Source organism: Rattus norvegicus, chromosome 19 (genome assembly GCF_021556685.1).
Source record: "Rattus norvegicus strain SHRSP/BbbUtx chromosome 19, alternate assembly SHRSP_T2T, whole genome shotgun sequence".
Classification (NCBI taxonomy): domain Eukaryota; kingdom Metazoa; phylum Chordata; class Mammalia; order Rodentia; family Muridae; genus Rattus; species Rattus norvegicus.
This window is the reverse complement of record NC_141552.1, coordinates 51,739,171-51,762,317: the sequence shown is the minus strand read 5'-3', so window position 1 is coordinate 51,762,317 and position 23,147 is coordinate 51,739,171. Positions and strand designations below refer to the sequence as shown.

At 48.6% G+C, this 23,147-nt stretch overlaps 1 protein-coding gene and 1 long non-coding RNA gene across 5 annotated transcripts in view; one reads left to right on the top strand and one right to left on the bottom strand.

Moving 5' to 3' along the window:
* The window catches only part of Zfhx3 (zinc finger homeobox 3), a 255,000-nt gene extending 238,944 nt beyond the window's left edge, over positions 1 to 16,056 (bottom strand). For 2 of the 4 annotated variants that reach the window (XM_087594610.1, XM_087594612.1), the window contains exon 1: positions 15,568 to 16,056. The gene's annotated coding sequence lies outside the window, so the exon portion shown is untranslated. 4 annotated transcript variants of the gene reach the window in all.
* Positions 14,619 to 22,533, top strand: Zfhx3l (zinc finger homeobox 3 like). Its single transcript, XR_015643623.1, has 4 exons — positions 14,619 to 14,831; positions 18,603 to 18,680; positions 18,770 to 18,814; positions 20,638 to 22,533. It is a non-coding gene; the product is annotated as a zinc finger homeobox 3 like (long non-coding RNA).
* The last annotated feature ends 614 nt before the right edge of the window (positions 22,534 to 23,147 follow it).

Below are 23,147 nucleotides of genomic sequence, written 5' to 3'. Positions count from 1 at the left end.
TCAAGGGTTTCCTAGTGATAACCAGGCCTAACTCTTGCCCCCAAAAGGCCCATTCAGATTAGAGTCAAGAAAGTCACTTCAGAGGGCACTTTAAGATCCCAGTATGACTCCCTCAGGCCAGAAAAAGAGACTCAGCCTTACACCATCTCTATAAGGAGTGGCTTTGCCACAGATTCCGTCTCTAACTAGTGGGAACCAGAAGGGGCAGGCAGTAGCAAGGTAATCAAATGTCTGACCTGTCTTGAGTCTCCTTTCTCTTGGAGGCCTCAGTCCTGACCCTAGAGGTGGAGTTGAAAGAGTTTAGTTAAACTCCTTCCCAGAATGCACACATGTATACACACACGCACACACATAGACACAGACAGACAGACACAGACACACACACACACACACACACACACACAGATTCTCTTGTTGACAAGCCTGTATGATGGATATGAAGGAGGGCTCACTCAAAAGGCAGATAAAGCACCAGGTACTTCACTAAGAGTCCCCAAATTGGGTTCAAGTAACAGAATACAATTCTTGAGGTGCAACAGAGCCAATCTGCCAGCCCGAAACTGTCTTTTTTTTTTTTAATTTGCATTGTTATCCTTGCAAACAGTGAGAAACTCTAGGAATTAAAAATGAAAGAATTAAGAGTGAAAGAAAGGCAGAAAACATCCAAAGGGGAGAATTAAAAAAACAAAAACAAAACCCAATAACAACAAAATAAAACAACCTTCAACAAATCAGCAGCAGGGCGACTTAAGGGCAAAGAACTTTCTAGAAACACTCCATTCACTGTTTCACTTGTGGCTTGTCTTCAGTACTCACTACCCTGTCCCCTGACCCAAAGGATGAAAATCAGGAGGGGAAAAAAAGGAAAAAAAAAAAAAAGACAGATGGACAGATGGACAGGCAGAGCACATCCCTCTGTGTCACTGCCTCTGAGACTATTAACACCATGCTGCTACCTGTCAACTGGGGCTGGGCCTTGCTTCCCTTGAGTCCCTGGTTCCTGTCCCTGTAACACTGATTTGCCACGTCAAAAATATAAAAATAAAACTCCTCTACCATCCGATCATTTCCCACGTGTTCAAAGAGAGCAGTCTGGCAGTCAACTTTAAATCATACAGAAAACAAATCTGACAGTTGCTGATTGGATAGTTTTGCTCCTTAATCTGGATTTTGAAAGCAGTTTGCCAATGAACCAAGGTTTCTGCCTGAGTCTCTCCCTTGGGACAGAATGAGGAAACGTTAGCTTCTGTGCGTCTGGTTCTGTTTCAATGTCCTCGCGATGCAGGACACTGTGCTCAGGACAGCACCACTATCTTTAGACCTTACTGCGCATGCTCCTACGAAGGAATCCCCTAGCTTGGGTCCCATTAAAACGGCCTACCCAGTTCCCTGACCACACAGTTCCTTAAGTCAGGCAGAAAGGACTGGAGAGCCCCGGCTATGCTGCGGCTTCTAACAATAACCATTACAACCAGATTCTCCACCAGAGCACGTGGACAACCCTAAGAAGTTCCCGATAATGGAATCTGCCCTCCTGTTGTGTTTGGATGGCACCGCCCCCGTACTGGTTAATTACAACAGCGCTGGGAACCAGAGTAGGCCAACAGGCCCAAACATTACAGAAATAGGCCAGCCTAACTGCAAGCAACCATTTTAATCACAAATGAAAGCATAAACCACAGCACACACTGTACCCCTTGTCGTTGCTACAGTGAGTATCAGGTGCGTTATTCTTGCAGCGGTGGACAGCCAGGAGGAGGAGCTTATCCGAGCTTCCTCAGACCAGACACCCCACTGCCTCCTGGCAGGATAGACTCTGGGTCCTCGGTTAGGCAGCAAGCTAGGAACTCTCCCAAGGGGAACTATGCAGACAACAAGTGGGAACCCACACATTTTGATAAAGACTGCTTAGTCACTTAAATATTTACTTTTTAAGACGAAACTTTTGCAACTCCCCCAAAACACTAGTTTCCTAGGTAAGAATTAATTTGCTTTGGGCCCTCAAGTATTCCTAAACACTTATCTCTCGCTTCCGAAATCGAGAAGACCCAGTCTCTAGAAGATACACTAAGAGGAACAACAGTTTGTATACACACACACACACACACACACACACACACACAAACACACACCAACAATAAGGACATATTCCCTGAATACCACATGTGATCAAAACTAAAGTTTACCGATTTATTCTAATGCACAGATTTATTCAAATGAACCAACCACCTTTGGGTCACTCAAAAATGTCGAGGCCACCACTCTTAAGTCCTAATGGTGAAGGCTGAAATCTCACTTATTTTAGCTCCTTGACACTGGGAAGTCCAATTGGCACTGAGTTTACAGAGCAGTTAAACCCAGCCCAAAACAGCAGGAAAGCACTTTGCTGTGCAGCCAGGACAAGCCAAACAAGAGGCCGCCTGGAAGCACACCGTTCTATTTGGGCCCTTTTCCACACTCCCTTAGCATTCGCTGGGCAAAGAAACCCAAATTAAGGTTTCAGGTGGTTGGCGGTTGCAGCCTTGTTGTTTTTGTTGTTCTCAGAGAGCCAGCCAGATCCTTGTCAATCAAAACAGTTTTCAGAACTGGAGAACCAGAGTTCCATCCCCTAGAAAGTGTACGGATTGGACGGAGGTGAAGAGGGAGACGCCTGACCCACGTCAGAAGGACAGAAGGTCTTCAAGGCACTTAATTCCTGGCCGTTCCAAAAGGACTGTTTTCAAACTGTACAAGTGCTTGCTTCTGCCACCGACCCCATGTTGTTAAATAACACTTGTGTGTAATTAAATAAAAGACCCAGTGTGACCCCCAGCCCGTTTGGAGAGCCACTTTAACATGTCTTCTGAAGACCATACTAGAAATCAAATGCAGGCAGTCTCTTTGGTCCTGTGATTTAGAAAAGGGGGGAGGGGTGCTCCCGTCCTTCATGGCATGCACACTCTCTGTAAGGGAGCCTTCAGGAACCCCTCAAAGCAAGTGAACACAAATACAGGTGTGCAAACATCCAGGTATTCACGTCCCTCCAACCACCCCCTTTTCAGAATCCTTCTGTGCTGGGGACTCTGTCTCCAGACTCCTCTTAGCCCACCTCTGCTCCCTGTTTTCCACGTCTGGATTTAGAATCTCAGGCTGCCGGTGGATGCTGTGATAACAAGAAACAGGCTCCCAGCTCTCTCTACTGCAGCCTTTCTCGATCAGGTTACCCCTGAAGGTCTATGTTTCCCTATTTAATGCAGTCTGGGCCACAGCACTCCAGTCCAGCCCACTGGAACTCGGGATTTTTAGGGTTTCCCTTGAAACCTATCCAGAAACCACAGCCATTAAAAGAACATGAAGGTTTGACACCTCCTGAATTTAGGAATGAGGGGACTCCGGGGGCCAACTCTACAAACTGGCACCTGCTGCTAGATGGCAAAGAAACAGTTACCCCCAGCTACGTGTGAGCTTCAAATTATGCTCTTATTTATTTAGTGACTCGTCTCCAAGGATCTCAAAGCATGAAATGAAGTGAGGTGAAGATGACGTGTAACTTCCTCACTATCTCTCTTCCAGGCTTAAGTCTGTTTTCCTTGCTGGGTCTTTGATGCCTTCCACCATGCAGGCCCTGGCCTTCGTTGCCTCCAGATGAATGTATACTCTCTGTGGTTCTCAGTCGGTGGTTCCAAGAGAGTCTTCAAAGGCTGATAAATAGCAGGGGGGGGGGGGGCTTGCCCTCCTAGACTCACCTGCTCTCCGGCCACCTTTAAACCAGTTGAGCACACTGTGAACCACTAAGGCTGGCTGCTGAAACTCCCTTTGAGTGTGCCATGTGGGCTGTGGGCTTTCCCCTGAGGGCAAGATTCCCCATCATCATCATTACATAGGTATGTACAGGACAGAGAGGGCTGTTTGCCAGAAAGCCTGTTTCTCTCTAAGCCCACAAAATGACTTTGGGTTGGCTGGGGGTTTTTTGTTTGGTTGGTTTTTGTTTTTGTTTTGTTTTGTTGTTGTTGTTATTTTTCTTGTTGCTACCTTAACTTGGATATCTCTCCTTTTTAACTGGATTAAAAAAAAAATCTTACCTTTTCCTTTGCAACGTCCCCCCCCCCCCAAATAAATGCTGTATGGGTTCTGGCAGAAGAACAAACCGAAATTAGAGGGCAGCCAGGCCAAGATGATCTCCGTAGGTCCCCTCCAGCTCTACACTGATTCTCTCTTTAATTACTCCCCAAACAGGCACATTCCTCACATTGCTGCAAACTGACCAGCGACTTCTAACTCTCTCTCTCTCTCTCTCTCTCTCTCTCTCTCTCTCTCTCTTCTCTGTCTCTCCCTCTCTCTGGCTGAAGAGGGTGTGTTTAGAACCCAAAGTTCTCAGTGGCACCAGTACCCCCAAGTATTAACAAGGTATTAACTAACCCAAAAACAGAATGAGGAGGAGGAGGTTGGGAAGGAAAATCAAGAGGGGATAGGAGGAAGAACGTACTCTGGTGCCCAGCAGACTCTAGCCACTCTCCCCAGGTAGGTTCCTCCTGGAGTCTAGGAGTTCAAGTGCATCCAGCCTGCCCTTCCCCCACATGCCCCAAGAGAATGGGAAGTTCAGCCAAGACTCACTCGCAGCACCTGCCTCCAGCGCTAGGCCGGCAGCGAGCCGCGCGGCGGGGGAGGGAGGCTGCACTCACCTGGCACACAAAGCCTCCGTACACCTCGGGAGGAAGGAGGCACTCGGAGGTCCGGGGGCCACCACGCCGGCCAGCGCGACAACGGGAGATTCCAGTGGCAGCGGAGCCCCGAACTTACCCACCCCAGGCGGCATTCTCCCCACCTCCCGCTGCCCCCCGGGCTCAGCGGTGGCGCAGGCTAGGAGCGAGGGGCCTGGCGGCAGGGGCGGGGCGCGCATGGTGGCGGCCCGGGGCTGGCGATCTGCGGGCTGCCCAGGGAGGGAGGTCCCCCAGGCGCGGCGGGGATTCACCCACGGGGCGCGGCGCTGCGTCCCGGTCCCCGTCCCGGCCTGCCCGCCTCTCTCCTCCTCCTGCGCCGCCCGCTCGCCCGCCCGCCCGGAATCGCTTTATGTAAATGAAGCTCAACTCGCAGTTTGCAGCGCGCACCGCCCGAGGAAGGGGGGCGGGCGGGGCGGGGGGCCTTCGGGGATCCACATTACACAGCAACAAAGCGGAAGGTTAATTTGAAACTCACAGCCCCGCAGCCTCTCGGCTCCCCGGGCAAAGCCTGACATCTACAGTCGCGCTGGGCGCAGGCCGGGCTGCTCGCGGTGGCCGCGCCCGCGCGCCTGCGGGGACCTGGGGACATAGACGCACAAACACACAGAAGCAGGGCCGGAGCTGCCGGGCCCCAGCTCCCAGCACCGGCCTTGGAGGCGGCCTGGGCCGCACTGGCCTGGGGACAGGCGCCTTGGCTGCCCTGGCCTGCACCAACCCAGGAACCGGCCGGGCAGGAACAAAGCCGTGTTCCCGCGAGGCACTGACCGCACCGCTCATCAAAAGTCAAAGGCCGGCCTGGAAGAAACGGACGCGCCCTCGGCCACCCCCCAACCCCCCCAAAAATGAAGAAGAAGAACAAGCAGTCGGGGCCTCTGAACCCTGATCCATCAGTCTCTGGGCCCTGTCCACGTCAGAGGCAGGCCACTCTAACATGGGGACTTTAGCCAATGTGGACAGGAATTTATTTGAAACACACACCCATCCTATTAACTGCCTCACAGAGCACTTCTGTTTTTCAGCTGCAGAAACTTACGAAAACATCCCCTACTCTCCATTGAGAGTTTAAGGACAGTTTCTGAGGAGAGAAGAGGAAAGAAGAGGAGAGGAAGAAACGACTAGAAAAGACCAAGCAGTTTGCAGCCATCCGCTGTCAGGAAGAAGACTGTCCTTAGGAGCCACAGAGCATTTCAGACAGGACAAGAAAAGGTGCCCCAGCTCAAGATGACTACCACCAGGATCAAACCAAACAGGGCTACCTCGGCTGGTCAAAGCAACTGCTGGACACTTCCAGGTCCCCCTAAGTTCACCTTTTGCGTGCTGTTATGTAAAGGCAGGCCCCCTTGAAATCTCACCGGAAGTCTCCAGTCCTCTCAGACAGAATTCCACCCTCCTCCTAAATCTAGTCTTCATTCCCAGCATAGAAGACACCTGCTTTTTCTCTTTCTGCAAACCAGCCACCCAGGCTGCCCCGGCAGCCGCCGAGTCTTTTCCTACTGCCCAATAATGAACCATGCAAGTGTTAGAAATATAATAAGCTCACCAGGCGAGGAGCAGAATGTATGGAATCGTATTTGCATTAAACACACACTAAAAGGGAGGAAAGGGGGATGCTTGCTTGGTGAAAACAACAGTGTCCCTGTGTAGAAAGCATTTTTCGGTACAAAAGAATTCAGTTTCAAATCGATGTGAATACCTAACCTGTTGGGTGCAGACTAACCCCCTGTCTATATTTTAGCACCAAATTTAAAAAAAAAAAAAAAAAGATTACAGTTTTTCCCCCCAAGCTAGGGCCTTGGGCGGAAAAAAAAAACTGCCTCTGGGGAATCATGTCCGATTAGGGACAAAGGAGGGCAGAGGCCAAATTTAGTCAAACTTGGGGGTGGGGGAGGGGAGCAGGCTGGGAGGTGGGGTGGGGAGGAGGGTGGAGGATGGGTTTGTGAACCAGAGTGTGGCCACAGTGGACCTGCCTCAGACTGCCTGACCTCAAGGCTCAAGAACAGGTGGTGTTTTCAAAACACAACTGTTATTTATGTTAGCCACACGAGTCAGGAACACCTTAAAGAAAACCAATTAATAATTTAATTGAAAAAGTGATCATGAATAATACATGAAGATGATGGTGCCGCAGTAAGGCGGGCGATGGGGGGCCCCCTCCACTCAGAAGATGCCCCCCACTACTCCCCACACACAGGAAATCTCTTAGGGAAAACAGATTCCAGACCCTCAGTCCTCACCTGGAAGCTACCCACGGGCCTAGCTGAAGAAGTAAAGGCAACAGGAAGATGTTTCCACTCCTGGAAAATTGAATTTTGCAGCTTTCTCTTGAGTTTTACTTACGGGACAGCCTCGGAATCTTGTAACGCAGTGAGTATGGGTAGGGGCGAAGGATACACATAGATACCTTCGACAGAACGAAAGCTAGGAAAACCACAAGACAGGCTCCTAAAGTAATCTGAGAGATCCTGAGGAGAGGAGGGCTTCTGCCTTGATCCTGCCTCTGTCCCAGGCCCTGGGTCAGGCTTTCCGCACCTCAGAAGCCTGACAAGCAGAAAAAAGAATGTCCCTGATCCCTTTTCTTTATCTTAACTCTGCAACAGCTACATGCATGGTGAGGCCTACTCAAGCCTGTCTTTGTTTAGACAAAAATTTCACTGGTGAGCCAGAGGCAGGTAACCTACAGCCTGTAGACCATAATGAACAGGATGGACTATATAAAAGCTGGGGTGCTCCCATCTCAGGGATAACTCATTTTCATCCTTAGCCAAAACAGGACCTCTTCAGAGGGAGTCTACAAAGTCCACGACCAACCGTCAGTTTCTCTGAAATCCATGTTGCCAATTCTGTCCCCGAGCTCAAGACAGGGCAGCTGCCTGATGTTAAACCCATGCCTGCCCAGCACTGACAGCCTGATAGTCCGGGGCTGCACCCAGAACACAATGACAAATAGAGCCACGGTCAGAAAAGGCAGGCCTTCACCAGTTCTCACGGCTCTCCATCCCCAGGCTCTCGGTTCATCTAGAAAGCCTCATTGACAACAGCCAAAGGATAAATATTTAAAAATAAACCAGGGAACGCTAGCCCCTTCTCTTCTCCTCCCCTTACCCATTCTCCGAGCCAGAGGTCTGCACACTAAGGCTTAGCTGGCTGATAAATTACACTTCTCCAACCCAGCCAAACCTGCTCCCCAACCCCCACAGTCGCTCCCCTGGTGCTGTATCTTCTCCGTCGTCGGCCAAGCTAAGTATGATCCCTGAGTGAAGATCCGGTGGATGTCAGCATCCCAGCCCCTCTTCAGAGCACAACTGGGTTTAGGTAGATGTGTGTAATTCTCCCAGATCATTCTGGTCTTATTATATTGGTTTTAAAACTTGTGCTTAAATCCTCTGGAGACTAAAACCTAGGATGAGGGGGGCACAGACATACACAGGCGTGCCTCCCCCCAAATAAACACGAATGCATTTGGAGCTGAATTTTGTTCTATGGTCTGAGCTCATCCCATCAATGCAAGGTCATTTTATTTAGGGGCTAGGTCTCTGCTGGGAGCCCAGGCCTCCTGGATATGGTATAGAATACAGAGCAACCCCCAGGCAGCACAGCTACTGGCGACTGGAATACTGGGGGACCTATGCACAGATGTTTAGTTTCATGTTTCTCTGACAAGAACCTCAAGGCCTTCATGGACCACTGTAGTGCTAATTCCATAGGTGAATTTGACCCCAGCCTAGGTGGAAGGCATCTAATTTATTTACCTGCCCTTCCCAACTCAGCTCCAACACCTGTCAATCATATACACAACACAGACACAGATGCGTCTTCTTTTAAATCTGTGATTCGAGAGTTTTCCCAAAATATTTCTGAGTGGCAAAACCCCGGAGTCTCAAGGAAGCAAAAACACAGAAGTTGCCTTAAATGAGCCTTAAATGTTAGGCAAATAGGTCACCAAGTCCTCTTTCTTTTTTAGAAACAAAAATATTTTTTTTTCTGAAAGGGCAAAGAGAATTTGTCATGCAAGACTATACCCAGGGGGATTTTTACATTTGTGTCTCTAAACCTTGAAATTGAGGATTTTAATGACAAGGCGGACAGATGCTTAAAGACAGTGTCACAGTCAAGGGTCTACATGCTGCACGAGGGAGCTGGGCTTTGTTTGGGCCAAGGGGGGGGGTGAACTTCCCATCTTGTTCCTGGGCCGTCCCCCAACTGTCTGACACATCCCTTCACAGTGGCCAGCAAACCGACTGAAGTCTTGGAGGGGACAGAGGTCGGGCAGAATAAAGGAAACAGGAAACAGGGAGGAAAAGAAAAGGGACAGGGGACATTGTCTGTTTATATAAATCCATTTAAAAAAAAAATCTCAACTCATATCAATCCTACTGCGTACGCCTACCGGCTTCCCACTTAAACAGTGGGCTGTCAGGCTCACAGCCCCCTATTTCAGGATTTTCTCTTTTTTAATGAGTCATTTCACATGGGTTTCAATTCTCCCAGTGATCACTTTTAAGTAGTAGACCGGATACCAGAAGATAAACAAAAGATGACCGTTCCACGCTTTACCCCAAGTTAATTCTAGAATCCCGGGTTTCTTGGTTTTTGGGTTTTTTTTTTTTCCCCTTCATCTTTTCACTATAGTTCCATTTTTTTTTTTTTTTTTTGGTAGAAATCTGTGCTAATCTGACTTCACAGTCTTCTCCACCCCCCACCCTCCCCACCGCTGAAATTTCACATATCCTCCAAGTCAGCCGGTGTTTTAGAATGTGGGTTTCTATTGAGGCTGTTCCAATTGCCAGTGAGGCCTACAGTGAAATGTGCTTCATGCTGTTCCGTTTGTCTCTCGGCGGACAAATAGAAACTGTGAAATTTAAAGAATGGATAAAAAAAAAAAAGAATCTAAAACAAAGAGGTTAAAAAAATAGGACAAATGTTTTTGCTTTTGTGTCTCCCTACTGCAATTGTTCCGGGAAGTCTGCATTGACAATAACCACGGGCAGGCCAGCTAAAGGCGATAGGCTCACAAGGGGACTCCTTGCCTGCTCCCTTTGGTCTGGGAGAAAAAGTACCTTAGCTCCGTTCTCCTGGAACAAAAGGCCGGGGCCATGGAAGGGGGAGAGGTGACTGGGCTTTCACAGGGAGCCAAGTGTCAGCTCCGCTTCGTTTTTCATCCTTCTTAGTCAGAAAGGGGCTCAGGGAACTTCCTAATGGCTGCTTTTCCCTCTCTCCTAATACTGCTTAACCTAAAAGGACAAAACGATATATTTACATGTGTGCGTGTATATACATATGTGAGTGTACACACACACATACTTAAAGTCAAAAAATAAACTAAAACCCATCATCCTAGTAAAGGAAGGTCTTTGGGGCCTACATAAATAAGCCTGCTTCTCATCTCCTCTCCCCACTCCCCCCCCCCTTTTTTTTTGGAAGGGAGATCCAGTTGTAGATCAGAAGAAAAGAGAGACTGTGGCATGTTTAGTAACATCAGACTGGCCTTTATAGTTCCAAGAAGGTACAGGCATTATGGGGTGAGAGCAGCAGGACATGGGGGTGGGGGTCCTAGGGGAGAGCGTCCAGGGTCACAGCATGAAATAAACTAATGCCCTGTTTCACATTCACGACTGACTCCCAATCTTAAAATCTTATCACTGAATGGTGGTTGGGGAAGTGGGGTATTGTTTGTTTATTTGGAGTTTAGGGGTTTTGTTTGTTTTGAGAGGGACGTCCTCCAGAAGTGGACAGGCAAGGTGTGGCAGGGGCCAGGGGAGGTGGTGCCATCAAGAAAGGAAGTCTGGATGGATCACTGCATGCCATGGAAAGACTAGGGGCAGGTGGATGTGGGAGTGTTTAACCAGATTAACACGCTGGGAGGTGTCTTCCCAGGCAGGCGAAAACCTAGGCCAGAGCAAGGCCATTCAACCCCCCAACCCAGACCTGACCTGGCCTCTCAGAGAGAACACACACACACATACACCCTTCCCAAAGCAGGTACAGAGCTCTGACCAAACAACAAGGTCACAGGGAGGGATGAGGGGGTCTGCAAAGAAACACAATAAACACTCAAATATGACCGGAAATGACATCAGCAAAGTGAAGGACCTGTTTACTGCAGATCAAAACAAAACAAACTTCCAAACCTTTTGTGTACACAAGAGAACTCTATAAAAAGCCTCGCTAAATGCCACTAGGGTCTGTCTACACATCAGCACCCGAGTAAGAACACATGACAGTTACTGGGGGGGGTGGGGAGGTGAGGGGTGAGGAGGAGGTGGTGACAGAAAGAAGGGGGTAGGGGAGATCAATCCCAGCAAGAGCCAAAAAGCCAGTTGCTGGTTACCCCTCTGCTGAGCCTTAATATTTATTTATTGGTGTTTATAATAGAAAAGCTCTACGTTTCCCTTAATACCAGGCCAGACAGCGTTGTCTAATGAGGCAGCGTCACAATCAGCTTGTAATGCTGAATTTTTAATGCGGCCAAGGATTCTGTTACAAAATAATAGGGGAAAAACCAGAACTCTGAAGGAGGGGTCACAGTGACAGGACCTTCTTCCCTCGGCCTACCACCACCTTGTGATCTGAAATCAACTCTTCATCCTTACCCAGGAGGATCCCTTTGGAAACCCACACTTTCTCCATTATTTCTGTAGTGTCTTATCCAAAGTTCCAACATCAAGAGTTTGAATTCTTAGCTTATGGGGGTTGGGGGAGGGAGGGTTAGAGGTCTAAAATGAAAATGATTTCTTCTGGAAGGTGGGAGGGGGGCGAAGAGACAAGGACTAGAGGGAAGAGGATGGTTTATTATTTTTTTAAGCAAACCAAGCCATTTTTTAAAAATAAAAATAAAATCACAGGAGAAAAAAACTAATCTGTGTTGGGGGGGGGGCCACGAAGGTGGAGCTGGCCTCCCATATTCATGGCTGCCGAGCTCAGCTTGCACTGGTGTAATTTAAAAGCATACATGCAGCCGCCTTGCTTCTATCTGTAATACCCCACGACTGTAAATCTATAACCACTGCAATGATTTAGTGATTAAAAACATGATAACATATTGTGTAACTGCAAACCACAGAACCCTTGCCAACTCTCCTCCAAGATAAAGGGGGGGGGGGGGGGATACAGAAAATAGGTTGCTTGCAGCGATCTTCCTAAACCCAAAAGATTTTAATGAAAAGACCTATACAGTAGACGATCTCAAAGGGGTGAGTGGATTCAGTGTGGAGCCAGAAAGGGGAGGAGGGCCAAGGGGGGAGGGAGGGCAGCTAGCTTTATGTAGGATTCTTTTCCTTGTACTAACAAATTACAACCTAAACAAGCCTTTTCCTTTCTCTCCCTCCCCCCCCCCCATCTTTTTTTTTTTTATAGTTTGTTGTAACTGGAATGACTGGTCTTGTGCACTGTCTTGCATAGTCAAAGCTACTTTGTAATAGCATCTGGAGACACAACCTTATTTGCCTGAACTCAATGGTGGGGTTTGTTTTTTTTGTTTGTTTGGTTGGTTTTTTGTTTTTTTTTTTCCTCCCCTTCCTCCCTGGTTTTGTTTTGGATTCAGTACTGTGTGTTTTCTGGTGTCTCTGGGAGACCCAGTCTATGCAGTCAGAGGGCTCTGCCGCCTTTAAGCTACTGAGCTAAGGCCTGAGAGGGAAACACAATCTGTAATGTGGCAGGAGGAGCCTAAGGCAGGCAGGCAAGACAGACAGACAGACAGACTCACACACACACACACACATCAAAGCAGCTGTGGGGGTTTCGACCTCTGAGCAGCTGACTTGACCCCGTTCTGTGTATTCTTGTATTTCCCCTTTGCAGGATTCCTGCACCTTGGGTCAGATTAGTACTCAATGTGACCCCGAGGAGGGAGGCAGTCACCAAGCCCTGGAAAACTGTTCCATATTTAATAGGGGTGGGGGGGTGAAGAGTGCAAATACATTCAGAAGCCCCATATGTACACACACACACACACACACACCTATCAGGGCTACAGGCCGTAAGGCCAGCTCCTACCCTGCTTTCAGTCCACACCACCAAGAGCCTCAACTTGCCTTGTGCCACCACTACCACCAAACCTTCATGCCTACCGCTCTAACCACCACGTACACACACTCACACACCGTCCTCCAGAGACTTCATGTTTAGAAAGTCCACAGATCTAAATCGCCTCCTCTCCGGACCAGAGCAGGGCAGTTTATTCAGAGAGATCAATAGGAAAGAGCATTTGCAAATATTTATATAAGCCCAGTGCGTTTCAGCATTAAGTAATTAAAAACTAAAACCTAGGGAGGGGGAAGGGAGGAGACACACAGACAAGAGGGAGGCTGCTGGTCTACACTGCTTTCCTGCCTACACCTCATCTCCCCAAACCACAATCATTTCAAAAAATTACTTCATGGACACTCTTTTTTTTTTTTTTTTTTTTTTTTTTTTTTTTTTTTTTTGGCGAAATCCTGTTCTCAGCCATTTTCAAGACTATTTCAAAATAGTCTCCAAATATGGACTCACCTACCACCAAGCATTCAGGACTAACTGTAAGATAACTGTCTTGTGTACTTGTGCGCCTCTCTCTCTCTCTCTCTCTCACACACACACACACACACACACACACACACACACCATTCTGACTTTTGATACTGTTTCAATCTCTAGGTACAGTTACTCTTTTATATCCCTACCTTTGCTTGTACTAGTTTAAAAAAAAAAAAACCGAACAGAACATCACGAGAAGGGGAAGGGCTGAAAATTCAATAAACCACCAGTGAAGGACTGGGGCAGCTCCCACTTCCCACCAACTCAGGGTGCTTACATATTAGGGTTCGACACTAAACTCCTCACGTGTAAATAAACAAACAACAACCTTCTCCCCTCTCCCCGGTAAAATCAAGGGGCTATAGCAGGAGCCACTTCGGACCGAGTGGGCTTCCCCTATATTGTTCTGAAAGCGGAACAGTACATTCTGGTTACTCTGCCTCCAAATCCATTGGAAGGAACCAACCAAGCACTGGGGCACCCACACTGCAGGTACTGTAGACATTTACAGTCAATGTAGGCACAAGACCGCAGCACATCGTCCTATTGATTACTCAGATTGATCCGTCTCTCCTCAACCATTTCCCAAGTTTCTTCCCCAGGACCTCCGAAAAAGTTGGCCAGCAACTAGCCACACAGCCAAAGTAGGTAGAAAAATAAATATATATATAGACATATATTTAAAGCCATAATAAATCCTCAATGCCCCCCCCCAAGGGCTTGAGCTTTTCTTAAAATTCCAAAGTGAATTCATGTTCTGTACTTTGCATTAGAGCCAACCGATCACCCTGTCATATTCTTCAAAGGTATTTAACAAGCCCCCCTTTTAAAAGTCACCAAACAGAAGGCCAGAAAAGGGCAATCAGTTCCCTTCATTCATATAGTCCTTAGATCAAGTTTCAATCATTGAAACCAATAAAAATTGTCATATTTCCCCTACTTCAAAGTGACGAGAAGGGGGAAAAGTTAAGAGAGGGTGATTTTTGAAGCACTCATAGTCAAAGAATCTGCCACAGTCGAAGGAATTTCACAAAGTCAAGTTCTGAGCAACAGATTCATTCACAGAGTATAAATATATATACATATATTGTTTTAATAGCTCAATACACAATTCAAGTGCACAGCGTAGAACACTCTTAGACCTAACCTCCAACTGACATGCAAAAGATTCTATACATTAAAATGTATATCGTAAAATTAAGAACGTGGGTCTTTTTTGCATCTACTGGAGTAGGGCGAGGAGTGAGAGGAGCGGGGAACCGAACGTAAACAATCCCAGTTTCGCATGAGAGAGAGAAGTGAGGAGAGAGAGAGAGAGAGAGAGAGAGAGAGAGAGAGAGAGAGAGAGAGAGAGAGAGGGAGGAGAGAGAGAGAGGAGAGGGGGAGAGAGAGAGAGAGAGAGAGAGAGAGAGAGAGAGAGAGAGAGAGAGAGGAGGGAGGAGGAAAAAAAAAGTCCTCTGATCCGATGTCTGCCTCTCAGCTGGCCGAGAAGGCCAGCAGGGCTGGCTCCGGCCCTGGCCGGCAGCGCGGCCCCGACCCCCGGGAGCCCCTAGTGTCCAGGGCGCAGCCCCCATTGCGCGTTCCTGGCGCTGCTCACTGGGCCAGGCAGAGAGCGCCCAGGTAGAGCGCGCGCGGCGCGGCCGCCTCGCCCCCTCCAGGACCCCAGGTTGCCACCGAGCTCCGCGGCCCCCGGAGCGGCCCCGCGCGGAAGGCAGGCGCCCGGCCGGCGGGGCTGCTCCGGGCCCGGCGCGCGCTCCGCCCAGAGCCCCGGCACCGCTCAGGGTGGGGCGCAGTTGTGGGGGGGGCACGCTGTACCGGGACCCCCACCCCCGCCAGCCACTGCCTTTGTCTGGCCGCGGGGACCCGGGGCCGCGAGCCTCCTCCTCCTCTTCTTCCTCCTCCTCCTCCTCCCGGGCCCCGCACCCCGGCCGGCCCTGCCCTGCCCTGCCCGGCGGCGCCTCCAAAGTCCCCGCGCGGGGCCTCGCCCCGGGCGCCTCCACCCTCCCGGGGGTCGCCGGCGGCTGCGCGGGGGCCGCGGAGGAGGGGGCGGCCCAGGTTTGGCGGCAGCGGCGGGAGGAGGAGGAGGAGGAGGAAGAAAAGAGAAAGAGAAAGTTTGGCGCAGGGGGCAGGCGAGCGGGACGCGGCGAGCGAGCAGGGCGCGGGCGCGGGGAGCGCGGGCGGCGGCGGCGGCGACCGGGCGCGGGAGCCGGGAGGGGGCAGGACGAGCCCCATGCAAAGCAGCCCGGGCGCCCCGAGGAGCCCCGCGTCCGGGCGGCGGCGGGAGGAGGAGGAGCAGGCGGCGGCGGCGGGAAGAGGAGAAAAAAAAAAAAAAAAAGAGGGAAAAGTTGCCACTTACGCGGTTGCTCCTCCGGCGGCGGCGGCTGCAGCGGCGCTGCTGGCGTCGGCGGCGGTGGCGGGAGCTGGCGGCGCTTTTAATCCCGAAAAGAGGCGCTCGGGCCGCGGAGCCCATCAAGGCAGCAGCGGCGGCTGGCGGGGGGCGGCGGCGGAGGACGCGCTGCTGGCGGCGGCGGCGGCGGCGGAGGAGCTGGAGCGCGCTCGGCGGAGCCCGGGGCGGGAGGCGGCCGCAGCCGGGGAGCCGGAGCCGCCGCCGCCGCTGCCGCCGAGCAGCATGGTTGGCGGGGAGTTTACAGCCCCCGGAGCGGGCAGGGGCCACGGAGGAGAAGCGGCGGCGGCGGCGGCAGCGGCTCTAGGCTGTAATTGGGATGCAAAGCAGGCGGCGGCGGCGGCGGCGGCTGCGGCCGGGAGGAGGAGGAGGAGGCGGCGGCGGCGGCGGCGGCGGCTGCAGCGGTCGGAGGGGACGCGCTGGAAGTGGGAGCTGATGAGTGAAAAGAAAAAAAAGTCTTTGGATCTTTATTCTGCTAATTAGTTTCCTGCAAAAAATGGCTGTGATTAATTCAGTGCGCATGTGCTTCATTACCCAGGCACGACGGGAAGGGCTAATTAGCCACCTTCTGGATCAATAAGATTCAGCAAAAAAGAAAAGGGGGAGGTGGAGGGAGGCAGAGGGGAGGAAGGGAGAAAAAAAAAAAAAAAAACCAGGGGAAAGTGATGAGCAGGGCAAGGAGAGCAGGAAGAGAGGATGGGAGAAAAGGCTAAGCAGAGGGAGAGAGGCACCAAAAGTTTATGCATGTATTAAAAACACATACACACACACAGGCACACACACACACACTCACTCACACACACACACACACACACACACACACGCACACACACACACTACCGTCAAGTGAAATGTGAAGCAACAATAGAGACCTGACTAAGATTTTTTTAAAGATTTTTTCTTTTTTTCTTTCTTGTAATTTCTTTTTCTCGTTCCTTTTTTTTTCCTTTTTCTAATAAAAAATGCAACAATGCTTAAATTAAGTAGGAAAAGAACATCTGGGGGGCGGGGGCGGGCAATAGTGGCGTGGGACAGCTTAAAACAGAGGTTTTAAGGGAAAGACCAGAGGCTTAGAATGGAGGCCACTTTAAATTGCAAATCAGGGATTTTTTTTTTTTTAACGGAGGAAAATTAACTCTCCTTAAGTCAGAGGATGAAGGAAGAAAATATGGGAAAAAACTTTAACACATACCATAGACTAGACAAAAATCTGCTCACTTTATTTTCTGACCTAAGATATAGTCAGTGTGCGCTGAATCCTTAGAGGAGCAGAGGATGGGGGACGACCAGGAGAAATGAACGGAGAAAAGTGACTCAGAACTGGGACGGGGTCGAGCTTAGGAAAGACAAGAAAGGGAAAAGTTGCCTTCGAAAAGAAGTCCAACTTTCCACCTCTGGACTTAAGAGAAAAGTAAAATCAATTTTCTCGTGTAGAACCTGGAAAGCAGATGCTTTTAAAACACAGGAAGCTATTTTGCCATCAAAAGCAGGGTTGTAATAAAAGCAGCGAAAAATAATTTCAGACAAAATTCATTTTAAAAAAGGAAAGAAAGAAAGCCAATATGTTTAAATACCGAAGAAAGGTCTAGAGTGTAGAAAGAGGGGACATTACATACCCCCATTCCTAATGGAAAAAAAAAATCTTACAGCTACCTCCAAGAGTTTGGAGCAGTCTTGAAGCCAAAGGGCTTGAAATGAGGGGATGGATTTCAGATAAAGACTAGGCACAGCGTATCCCACCAGAGCCCAAAGGAGATTCCCTAGAATCAAAGACAGCACCAGGGACCCTGCTACTTTACTGATTCCCAGTACATCAAAGCTATCACTCAGGCTGGGTATGGTACCTCCAAAAAGCAAGCAAATAAATGCAGGAAGAACAGGTCTCTCTCTCTCTCTCTCTCTCTCTCTCTCTCTCTCTCTCTCTCTCTCTCTCTCTCTCTCTCTCTCTCTCCCTCCCTCTCTCTCCCTCTCTCTCCCTCTCTCTCCAGTTTCAGCGCACCCCTGCTACTGAGTACTGAATACATTCTTTAATGACAAGTTTGTATTTATATAAATCCTACACGAGAACTAGTGCCACTGAAATTACACTGTCTGTGATGAAATAAAATGCACTTTAACTGATTTGCCAAGTAAACCCTATAACACCAGGTAGGGAGGAAGCTCGCTAAAACTTATTTTTCTTGAGGGTTTTTTTTTTTGTCCCAGCCTACCAAGATTATTCATCTAAGAAGGAATTTGGGAATTAATCAGGAAATCTGTTTGATTAGAAAGTAATTCTTCATTTTGAAAGATTGTCCAGTGTTCTTAAGACCATTGCAGCTTCTTAGACAAGACTAGGGGGAGAAAACCGGTTTAGGATTTTACCTCATCTAATCCTTCTGAATTCACTCGGGGAATAATGCTGTTTTATTTAGGCGGGGCATGGGCGGGGGTAGGGGGAGATAAAATACATTTAGAAAAATCAGGGGTTTCCTCTCTATGAGCCAAATCAGGGTTGCTATTCAAAGTTTTCCTGGTAGCTTTTCCATGCGGGACAGCTGATCAATAAAGCCAAGTCCAGCCTGGCTTGCTACAGGTTTCACCAGTCAGTGCTTGCAAAACCTTTGTCATTTTCTAAAAATAAAAAAGCTAAAAGTTATTGTAGAAGAAGGGGCTTTTTTTTGTCCCCTGCACAATGTGTCTTTTGTGAGGTTAATACCATTCTGGGCTCTCGATAGCCCTGGACAATGGAGACTCTCCAGGAGCGTGTGAAGACCCTGGCTTTTTTCTTTCTGGCTCTTTTTTTTTTTTTTTTTTTTTTTTTTTTTTTTTTTTTGGAAGGATGAAACATTCCTACAGTCCAAATACAACCTCTGCTTTGATTAAATAAATATTTATCTTTATTGCACCCATTGTATATTTTTTTAACCTTCGGTTTGTCCGGTTTCTGATTATTATTTTAAAATTTTCATTGGCAACAGTTAATCTTTTTTTTTTTTCCCTTTCAGTCCAAAATACAGGTCAGTGTAAAGTGTAGCTGACAGAATGAAGACTGGTAAATTCTGAATTTTTCCATAATGCATCAGGTAAGGAAAACTGTTCAGCCCTTCAGAAGTGCGCTTTGCTCCCTATTTCTCTGTCTTCAAGAATCTTCATAAATCTGTTTGGTTTTTAGAGATGCAGCAGAACTAAATTTCTTCTTGGAGATGTTGAAAAACCAGTTAAGTACCATATACTTATTTTCTTTTAAAATGTAAATGGCATGAGAAGTGAACTTGTAGCTTCTGTCTTATGTTTAAATAAAGGTGTGAAGGAAGTCCCTGTTTAGGGAAAAATTCTGGATATAAATCTATTTCATGTTGCAATTATAGGAAAATGTCAGTTTAATCTTGTAAATACTTATGCTAATTTTACTGAGAGAATTCATTCTAAGGAGAAGTACCAATCGTGTGTGATTCAGTAGTGCTTAGATGATAATCCAGCATCTCTATGGATTATTTTATATACAAAATGGGGAGTGCCTAAGATCCAGAATCTAAATCCTTTATTTAGCAGGAAAGGAGGCAGAAAATTTTAGACCAAACTGGTTTTTAAGGCATTTTTACGGTGGGGAGGGAAAGTGGAATGGAGGCTAAGCAGTGCACTGCTGTTTTTCTGCCTCTCTCTCTCAAATGAATGGCTATAGATAACAAAGGTATATGCATAAAGCGGTACATAAATATACATTTGAATGACTTCACATGCCTTGTCATCTCTGTGTGGGTATCTGTGCACACAAACAGACAAGGTGTGCACAAATGCAAGTGCTGAGCAGAGATATTAGGGGCTTTTTCCTCATTGGGGGATTTATGTTTCTGGGTCTGTTTTAAGCCATTTCTTTGAAAATATAACATAGCAATGTTGTTTTAATGAACAAGATGTAGATGGTGAATCTGAGTATGAATCTGTTCCCCTACGGTTTTCAGAATATGGGATTGTAGATATTATTTGATCCAAGGGTTAAATATGCAATGGACCAATGTCAGGGGGAGAGGGGGGGTGTGCTAGTATATTTCTCTTAGAGCATAGCTTTGGACCCTAGGAATCTCCCCAACAGGGTGACTGGGGACACAGTAAAAAGGAGGGGGCGTTGAAACTCAGTGTGGAGTCAGGGGAGGTCGATAGGACGAGCCTCTGAAGATCCAGCTCACGATGTAAGAGAAGGGTTGGAGGGTGAAGAATGTTCGGTCTCCTTTTAAATGTGTATTGTTATTCTAAGTCTATTGTATGTACGTGTTGCCGTCGTTTCATTTGCCACGACAACATATGGATTCCATAAATACAGACATGCCGAAGTGCATCTGTCTGAGTAGTTAACACGATCCAAACATCCCTCCTCATTCCGCTAACTCCGCTCTTCCTTGGGATTCCTGGCAGTGCTTGTGCCCAAGATCCCAGCATCCCTTAATCTCACCCTTTTGTGAGACTACCTTTTGTGGTCTCTGCACCGTATTCAAGGTGCAAAGCTATGGAAGCGGACTGCTAGCAGCAATTCAGCAGTAAAGTCTCTGCCAAAGGACACGGGGCCTCTGGGCTAACGGGGAGGAAAGGGTTAAGCTGCCAGAGCCCAAGGAAGGGGCTGTGCTCATCCCAGAGCGAGGTGCAGCCACCGGCAGCTGTGATTTAGGGGTCAAGTCCGAGATCACCTTTCTCCTGCCTCTGGAAATGGCAGAAGATGGGGAAGGGGGTGGGGGTGGGGGTGGGGGCTGGAAACACAGGAGAGAACAGCAACCAGGCACAAGCACATGGCGTTCCATCCGTTCCCTCGCCTGGTCTCAGTCCCCCTCCTGACACACACCCCCTCCCCTAGACAAACTGGACAGATCCCTTTCACTTCTAGGGCAGTGGGATATTCTGAGTATCCCAAGTTTCTCTCTCAGTAGCTCTGTCCCTACCATGAAACCTCTGTGTACTGGAGTTCTAAGTACCGATTCTGAAAGTTTAGCCTTAGAGCGGCAGGGAATAAGAAGCCAATGTAGGTCAAAACTTCCTTCTCCTTTGCAGACGACTGGGATGCCCCTAGCAGGAAGAAGTTTGAACATGGCCCTCTCTGCCCCAGACTCAAGTCATACATCCACTCCTACAGTCCTGAGTGGGTGGACACCCGTGGGGTCTGTTACACGCAGCTTCTTGCTTTGTGCCTACATTTTTGGTCAAAAAATTTTCCCTCCCATCTCACGAAGCCCCCAGAACACTTTTCATCCAAAATATTTTTTAAGCCTGAAAGATGACCCTAAGCCAAATTCAGATTTGTTCCTAAGTCATTTCACTAGAAAAGAGCAAAATGTCAAAGTCTTCTGCGTTGGCATAAAGGTAGCATGTGGAGTCTTAGTACCCAGGTCTTGTGAGTTCTGGGGGTGCCCAGGGGGTCGGGGGAGGGGGCTGCAGCTGGTGTCCATAGGGCGGGTGTTAGCCAAGAATGAGCTTCCCAAATCCTCCCCCAGGAGGCTGGCCAGTTAGGAAACTGAGAGAAGCATAGTTCTTTCCGAAAGTTACAATAAGAAAAAAATATTGTGAGGGGTGTGTGTGTGTGTGTGTGTGTGTGTGTGTGTGTGTGTAAAAGACCTGGCTCAGACTGACAGGAAGACCCTGGTCTCTGGAGGAGAGGAGACAAGTGGAAGATACAGGAATGAGGAAGTGATAGAAGTTTAAAACAAGACGATCTCCCATTCTCTCCCGGGTCTCCCTCAGAGGTGAAGGCAAATCACCCTGATCCAACCTGTGCTTCCAGGGCCAAGGGCCGCCCAGCTGATCCAAAGGCAGCTAAGGTCTGTCTTTTCCAGTCTGTTTGGCCCTAACCTTGCCAGAGCCTCCAGACCTCGGAGATCAAACCAAATTGGCTGCTGGAATTTAAGAGGTTTCAGCCCTGGAGCAAGGAGGAGGGGACAATCTCCCCTCCCCCCAACCCCCTTTAACTCCCAATTCAAGAGACACCACAAGCCACATTTGAGTGTCATCCCCAGTCGTGGATTATGGGTATAGCTCATTCTTTCTTCCTATTTCTCAGAAGTAAAAACCTTAAAAAATTAGTCCCAAACTTAGAGTGCCGGAGTCCTTGAAATAGTTCCTAATGATAAAACCTGCCTTCATTTTCAGTACCTATCAGATTGTGAAAAATGCAGGGGTAACGTTGGATTCCCCATTTCCCTCCATTCCTTTGTAACAAAAATCTAGGGGGTGGTGGTGGGGAGGCAGGAGGAGTGGAGTCCGTTCGTGGCTCTCCTGGGTTCTGCACCACCACCACACGCTAGATTCCCTTTTGGTGACCCGGTACCAGAAGTCTGCATGGAACCAAAACCCGGAGGCGGGCTCGAGGAGGAGACAGAACTAACCTCATCACAACTCAACAAAGTGAACAACTGCAAGACAGACACCCTTGGTTGGACAACGTGCGCTTTAGGAATTCCCAAGAGCATATAACTTGGGGAATGATAGAAGCTTCTTGCCTACCCGCCACAGCCTAAAGAAAAGGAAGCCATGAGAAGAGCCGGCCGGGATCTGTTGGAGGTGGGGGGTCTAGGGAGCAGAGCTGTGAGCTCTATCAGGGGTGGCCTGGGGAGAGGATGCCCATGGTGGCACGTGCATTGTTGACAGGCAAGCATGTGTTAATGGAGGGATGAGTGGCCGAGCAATCCCCCAATGCTTGCATTTCTTGCAGGCATGGCTTGTTTAATGATGAGGGAATTGAATGACGCACACACGCGTGCATGTGCACACACACACACACACACATCCTTTTTGCCGTGGCTGAGAAATGTAAAAAGAAACCTATATTATATATCTATATATGTTCAGAAAAAAGTATGCATTTTTCCTTGAGAAATAGCCAATGCCATAATATCTTTGATTTGAGGGGCGAGGGAATTTTTGAAGTAAAGGAAATCAGTGGGGGACGAACTAGCTTCTCCTGATTGTGTGTGTGTCTGTGTGTGTGTGTTTGTGTGTGTGTGTGTGTGTGTGTGTGCTTCTCAAAGCCAGTAATGGGGTTTAAAATGAGAGATTCCCAGTCTTCGTCCTCCCTTCCATTCCACTTCACTGTTTTCGCCTCAGAAAACCTCGGAGGTAACCGACTGCACGTCTAAGGGGGTGGCTTAAAGAACAACAAGGTTTGGGGAACACAACAACTTTTTTTTTCCAAATGAAGTTGGAAAAAAATTTCTCAGGACAATTTAAGCAACAAAGGAGATTGAACAGATATTTTTTCTAAAGAAAAATACCCGATTCGTTTGTTTCTCGTTCTTAAGACTAGAGAGAAAGGTGAATCTGATCTTGGAGCGTGCGTAAGGCACGAAATCTGGGGCCCGCCTTTGGAAGGGAAAAATGGGCAGAGGCAAGGCACCCCGCGAGGTCTCTCGAGAGATCCAGGACGCAACTGGCTCGGGGCACCAGGAATTTGGCTCTAGCTAGCCATATTCTCCTCTGGGCGGCCTTCAGGCTCGGCACAGGGCAGGGCACTGACCCCCTGTGTGCTTCGGGCGCGCCCTTAAAACCACCGCCGCCTGCCAGTTACATGC